The sequence below is a fragment of the Onychomys torridus genome, chromosome 14 (genome assembly GCF_903995425.1).
Source record: "Onychomys torridus chromosome 14, mOncTor1.1, whole genome shotgun sequence".
NCBI lineage: Eukaryota > Metazoa > Chordata > Mammalia > Rodentia > Cricetidae > Onychomys > Onychomys torridus.
This window is the reverse complement of record NC_050456.1, coordinates 4220178-4226819: the sequence shown is the minus strand read 5'-3', so window position 1 is coordinate 4226819 and position 6642 is coordinate 4220178. Positions and strand designations below refer to the sequence as shown.

At 45.9% G+C, this 6642-nt stretch overlaps 1 protein-coding gene across 10 annotated transcripts in view; it reads left to right on the top strand.

Moving 5' to 3' along the window:
- The first annotated feature begins 1944 nt into the window (after positions 1-1944).
- Positions 1945-6642, top strand: part of Hdac9 (histone deacetylase 9) — an 893084-nt gene continuing 888386 nt past the window's right edge. For all 10 annotated transcript variants that reach the window (XR_004946518.1, XM_036205789.1, XM_036205785.1 and 7 more), the window contains exon 1: positions 1945-2105. The gene's annotated coding sequence lies outside the window, so the exon portion shown is untranslated. The remainder of the gene's footprint in view (positions 2106-6642) is intronic.

Sequence of the window (6642 nt, the reverse complement as noted above, 5' to 3'; positions counted from 1 at the left end):
GCAGCCAGCAAGGCTTTCCTCTGACTTGGCCCTGAAGCGTCTACTAGAACGGTGAAGAAGAAAGCTGTCTGCTATGTGCTATGTGTTATGTGGGAATTAACCAAAGTCAAAAGAGATCTCCCCAAAATGTAAGAGCAAATTTTATTTCAAATTTCCTGTCCACACTTTTACACAAAGGTCTATTTCATATGACCACTGAACTCCTAGAAATTTTAGATTTATGCATTTCAGTCATGCTTCTCTAGAAAGTCCTTCTTGAGAGATGATCGAATTGTTTCTCTAAAGTTGGTGGTTGGTAAGCAAATCGAAACAGAAAGAAAAAGAAAGCCTGGACCCTTGACAGTTCCAGAAAAGACTCCATTTTGAAAGGCAAGTTGTGGAAAGTCACTAGGTATGTCTATCTGGCTCCTAGATGGAGAAGCATCTCTGAAATGGGTCAGCCAATGTGGTTTCACCCCTGTGGACCCACTATCAAGACTCTTTAGCAGGCTTTCTAGCATAGACGTGAAGCCAAGCCACCTGAAGACAACATCAGGAGAGGGACTTTTTTTTTTACCCCTCACCCCCAACTCTCCATCCTTCACTATCTCTTCACCCCTTTCTTTTCTTTTTCAGATATACAGGCAGCTGACCACTCCCACGCCCGGAGTATGAATTTATGTTTGGGGCAAAGTGAGGTGGCACATCTACTATCACATAGTTAAATCCACGACAAATGCTGAATCATCTTTCAGCACACAGAATGTACGGCCCTCAAGTTGTCCTGGCCTTGTGGAATTGGTAGTCAGTTTCAGAGAATACTGCTACTGCCAGATCTTGCACAAATCATGTTGCTCTCATGGTGCTGGGTCCCTGAGCTGAAAATGAGGGCACTGGGTTAGGTCTCTCTGGTTCTTTGCGTGTGTGCAACCTGTGTTTTAGCTGACACAGAGGAAAACCATAAACGGACATGTATACACTTGTTTTTAATTGGTCTTCAGACCACCGTTTTATTATTAGCCTTTTTTGAGTGAGCAGCTGTTAGCGTTAGAAAAACATACTCAGGATTAGCCTTTTTTAATAAAATATTCAGTGTTGCCTACTTTATAAAGCGATTTACAGACATTAGGAATACTAGTATAGACAAGTTATAGCTGTAATTTCTTTTTCAATCCCCAAGGTAAAATACTAACCACCGAAGACGCCCTCTAGGCAATTCCCGAACCCACCAGTGTCTCCTTTCTGCCAGGGCGGGTTCCAGAGCGCTGCTACTCTGTGTGTGTGTGCCGCCTTCAAACGCGGCAAACCTAAATCATACTTCCATCACCGTATTTCCTCACATTTCCCATTTGGCCCTTCATCAACAACAGCAACACAACACCCAAACACAGGAGCATTTTCTTTAAAATTCTCCCGCTGGTGAAGCGCCAGGCGGGTGTGGGGCCGTGCGCGACGCTCGGGTGCTGGGTTCCCTGCGGTCTGCGCCGTCGGCCGGGCTCGCACCTGAGCGGCCGGGGCTGGAGGGCGCGCAGGGCGAGGCCGGGGCCGCGCTCCTCCTCCGCACCGGCCGGGGGCCGACCGCCTGTCACCTGGCGCCTTCCGCCTCAGCCCGGCTTCCCGGTCCCGGAGCTTCACCCTGCGGTCCCCAGCTCTCCCGTCTCCCCCCCAGGCCCCTCCCCTGCTGCCCGCGAGCGTCCTTCCCGCGCCCGCCGCGCCGCACCCCCAGGTGTCCCTGCAGCCGGGCTCCGCGGCCCCGCCGCCTCCCCGGTCCGCCCCGCCCAGCCTCGCCGGGGCTCGGGCCCGGCCCCGCGGTCTCCCTCCCACCCCGGTCCCCCTCGCGCCCCTCCCCAGCACGCGCTATTTTTAGCCCGTCCTCCGCGCGCCGCCCGCTCGGCGCAGCTCGCCGCCGCCCGCCTCCCGCACGGCGCGCAGAGCCCCAGCCTAGCGCGCCCCCGCCGCCTGCGCCCCGCCGCGCCCGGCCGGCAACTTTCCCTCCCCGCTCGGCCTCCTGCCTCTCCATTCCCTCCTGCGCTGCGGAAGATGGCTGTTTGGAGAAGGGGACGAAGTTAGGGGATCGCCGACGTGGGGCGGAGGAGGGCGCACAGCCTCGGCGGGAGCGGACCGAGGTGAGTGGCACCGCAGCCGGGTCTGGTGCTGCCCGGGAAAGCCCTGGGAATTGGGGGCCACGCGTGCTCCGGGTGCGCCGCGGCATTCCTTGTCGGGCTTCCTGTGCTGGCAGCATCTCTGCCGGGACTTCCACACCACTTGCTTTGCATCTTGCAGCCCGGAGCTTGGTGGGTACCATTGTCAGAAGTTGGGTGCTGGGTGGTGTTTTTTGGTGAAGACCCTGACACTCGGCTAGGCAAGCCGAGGTGAGGGTCGCTGGCCAGATTTTACCTCGGCCTTCTCGAAAAAACACACACCCGATTCCTGTCGGATCCAAGCCATGATGAAAAGTTTGTACTGCCAACGTGTTGCTTGAGGGGAGAAATACTTAGTGGGGTACCTTTGATGTTTGGAGGGGCACTTCAGTTCCAAGTCAGAACGTCAGAATACTGGGTCTGCAGAAAAGTTCCTGTTGGAGGATGGGAGATGAAGCAGTGCAGCGCCCAGTGAAGGAGAGTGATGAATCGTAATCTTGTGAAGGTAAATTGGGGGTGTCGCATTGGGGATGGATACAGAGAGGACAGGGGGGCGTTCCCTGATCCCTTATTGCTTAGCTGGTAGCTGGCTCTGAGGACATCACCCACTTGTAGGCGGCAGTGAGAGGCGCTGGTGTCAGAGGCCTGTGTTTCTGTGTGAGACAGAGTGGGACCAAGCTGCCCTGCAGATCCAAGGCACCGGTGGCTTTGCAGTTCATGTGATGTGGTCTTGAAAGAAGTCTCTGTGAGTTTCCTATGCTCTTATTTCAGGAAAATCTGTTATGCTTGTTTTCCCTGTCGGGAAGGTGTATGTGTTTCCCCTAAGAGAACTTTCAGATTAACTGTAGCCTTTTGAAACCTGTGAGAAGTGCAGTGTTGATACATGCACATATCTCACGACTAGGCATATTAAGGAAGTGAGATACAAAGGGCTTAAAAAGTTGAGCTCATGCCAGAAAAGAGGTGAAGAGTTAAGCACCTTCCCCAGTGGTATACCGCTTATGCAACTGAGTATTTTTGGTGGGCTGAGACAGCTTATAGAGTAGTGATTAGGAACTCCCAGCCCTCGGAGCATAATCCAAACCTTGTAGGAATTATTGAAGTCCAGGAAAATGGAGTAAGATCACATGAACCCATGTTACAGAAAAAAACAACCCGAGGTCGTTTGACATTTGAAAAGGTCTAGATGTTATTTTCTGATGCCCCAGAAATCTTTTTAATTCTGTAATTAGTAACAGCACAGAAGAAGTTGTAGTTAATAAATGAGGGCAATTCAAAAATCATGTCTGGAAAGAGATACCTCTGAACTGCTCTTTGGTACTTTGGATGTTTATTATATAAACTGAAAATTTGTTGTTTTATATATTTGCCTTTTACCAAGGTTAAATAGTTTTTCTTATCCTTTTAAACCACTGTTCCAGTTTGAACCAATTTAATCATGTAGACATCAAGTCATTGATGTGCGTTCTGGAAACTCTTCGTGTTTAAATGCTTACGAACAACATTCTATTTCAGAAAGAACAGGTAAGGTGAGAAGCATTGGGGCAAAGCTAGGGTCCTTAGATATGGTTCCAGTTAGCAAACAGGTGCATGTATGTTGGGATCCTGAGCCGACTTTTGGTGGGCTACCAGCTATGGGGAGAGAGTTGTGATCCCTGGTTTGCTCCTGGGTTGATGATCTCACTATAGAGTGGACAGTTTAGGCGTGCTGGAGGAAGGTAAGAGTTTGAAATGAGGTACTAGTGTATAGACAGGAAGCAGATTTCTTTTTACTTCAATCTTTCTGTTCCTTTCCCTCTGAAATTCAGCCTATTGAGCTGCCTTTATTGGAAACTCAGACTAACTTTGGCCCAGGACTGTCATATAAACCAGCATTGTCTGTAAAAATGATGATAATGCTTCTGAAACTTAGGTGATTTTTATGATTATTACTGTTTGTGACTAAACTATTTTATTATAGACTTTCTTCATGAAGTTTCTTTCACTGTTTGTAATTACTGCATACACACACACACACACACACACACACACACACACACACTCTATAGTGAGCACTATAGATTAGCTTCTCCCTGAGGGTTTAAGGAATTTTAAATCTTAAGACTAACTGCAAGATAAAAAGTGAACTTCTTTAATGATAGTCATAATTCATAACCTTAATATTTTCACCTAAGGTTATTACATTTATATGGGCTTCATTTTTTATTAGGATGATTTTCTTGAATTGTTTAAACATAACAACATGTTATACTTTACACCCTCTCAGAGGGGAATGTGTATGTTATTCTTAAATGAGATATGGAGAAGTAGCTAGCAAGGAGAGTCATTCGAGAAACATATGGACATGATAAAATCCTTCTGTATGCAGCATCTGTACCTTCTCATTAGTGAAAGAGTGAAGCTATGGACATTTTTTGTGTGATTACATCCAAATGTGGCTTTTTATATTTATGTTTAAGTTGGTGGGGACTTTTACTGCTTAAAGCCCTTTCCTCCAGTGAGTATAGCATACTTATTAATTTTATTATACACACTCACAGATACATATAACTGTTTCCAGGTTGTTATTATAACTCTGAGATTTCTTGATATTTAAAAATGAGTTAGGTTTTTGAAAGAGGATGGCAGGAAAATGGATAAACTCCAGCTGGCACCTTGGGACACCAAGGACAGTATGTGTTTGTCATATTGTTAATCACAAGAGCAAGCTGCTGTGACAATGTCAGAGGTTCACATGTTCCTATACTCTCAAGCCTCGGTGCTGCATGTGGAATAGATTTTTGGGGCCCTTGTTATAGTCACTATGGATAGGTTCCTGCTGTTGGAAAACCAGGGTCTTACCACCATTTGAACACAGATAAGCAATCTCCGCTTCTCGAAGTGGCATGCATTCTTGCAGGTACTCCATAGCTCACGTCTTGCTCTGACTTCATTTGGCCTTGCTTTATGAACCTCAGACTCTTAATTCTCTAATCAACGCTCCCTGCTCCCTGGTGTTTATCAGCTCACTTGTCATCCTGAGAATCAGCAGCAAGAGACCTCTTGATGTGACTTTTGTGAAGGAACAGTATTCTAGAAGTCAGTAATGGAACACCCACTCCAGAGATAGATGTTGGTCAGGGATCATGTGATATGTGTATCAAGGGTGTGTGCTCCCCCCATAGGTCTGAAGCTTTGACAGAACTTACAGTCTGATGATTGTGAAAATCTCATTATTTTTATTCTGTGTCGACTTTGCATCTTAATAAATAGATGTTATTGAAAGAAAATACACAGCAATTTGTCCATCTTTTTCTTCATTCTACTGTGTTCCCTCTATCAAATCTCAACAGGATTTTCAAGATAATTGCCCACATGACTTGTAGTACCCAGGGTGATAGATAGACATGTGCTATTGTGCTTCTGGATTCTGAAATGAAATGTATCAGCCAGGATGCTGAGGAAAGCATTGCAGTTTTGTAGAAAACGAAGTCTTATGTAAGCTCATACGTATTTGTTGAAAACAATTCTAGGTTTGTTTGGTTTTTTCAACTAAGAAGACAGTACCAGACACTCTCTGTTAAGTTAATATATTTTTACTAGCCTTTCTTCCAATTGCATGCATCACAGAAGCTCGCCTAAATGATTTTTCAATATGAAGTACAGGGGGAAATTTGATGATTTTTTTGTTGACTGTAATGAATTTGGTTTACAGCTTCAAAGAGAGGAAATTTCTTACCTGTTGTATGATGCAGTAGGCAGAGTACAGCAGGATGTTCTAAAGATGATGGGTGCTGATGCTTCCAGAGATGGTCCTTTCTTCTTATTTGTACAGAAGATGTTGCATGAAGGAGGTGAGTGAGTGTGGACCAGCTCCTGGGGAATAGTGATAAGTGGAATTTTCAAGAAAGGTAAGGTTTGGATAGATTATGTAGTACTCAAAGTATTTAGTAGCTAGTCATGAACACTAATGTCAGTTAATTTAAGTACTAAATAAATTTATTAGAGAATATTGATTGTTTTCATTTGCTATTGCTGCTTAACTCATTGCAATGAATTTATCATCTTAAAACAACTCACATTTCACACAGCTCAACGAGGCCCTCTAATTCAGTGTCACATCAGGACCTGGTCAGAACTGCATTTCCGTCAGATGCTCGATGGGGGGTGATCAGCCTCCAGCTTCCTGTGTACTGGTAGCATTATTGTCTTCCTGTGCCGGTAGGACTGAGGTTTCCATTTTTTCCTGACTGTCAGCACCAGCCTCTCTGAGCTCTTGGAAGCTGCTGGTAGTGTAGTCCTTTGCTAAGGAGCCCCCTATAGGCACTGGTACAACGTGGCAGCTTACTTCCTGAGTCTCCATTGCTCTACTTGGGTAGAACAGAGGATATGATATGGTATGGTATGCTACTTTGCCTTTTCCATATATATATGCAAATAATTAATTTATTTTTACTGATGATTTGCCTGCATGTATGTCCGTGTCAGGGTTTTGGATCCCCTGGAACTGGAGTTACAGACAGTTGTGAGCTACCATATGGGT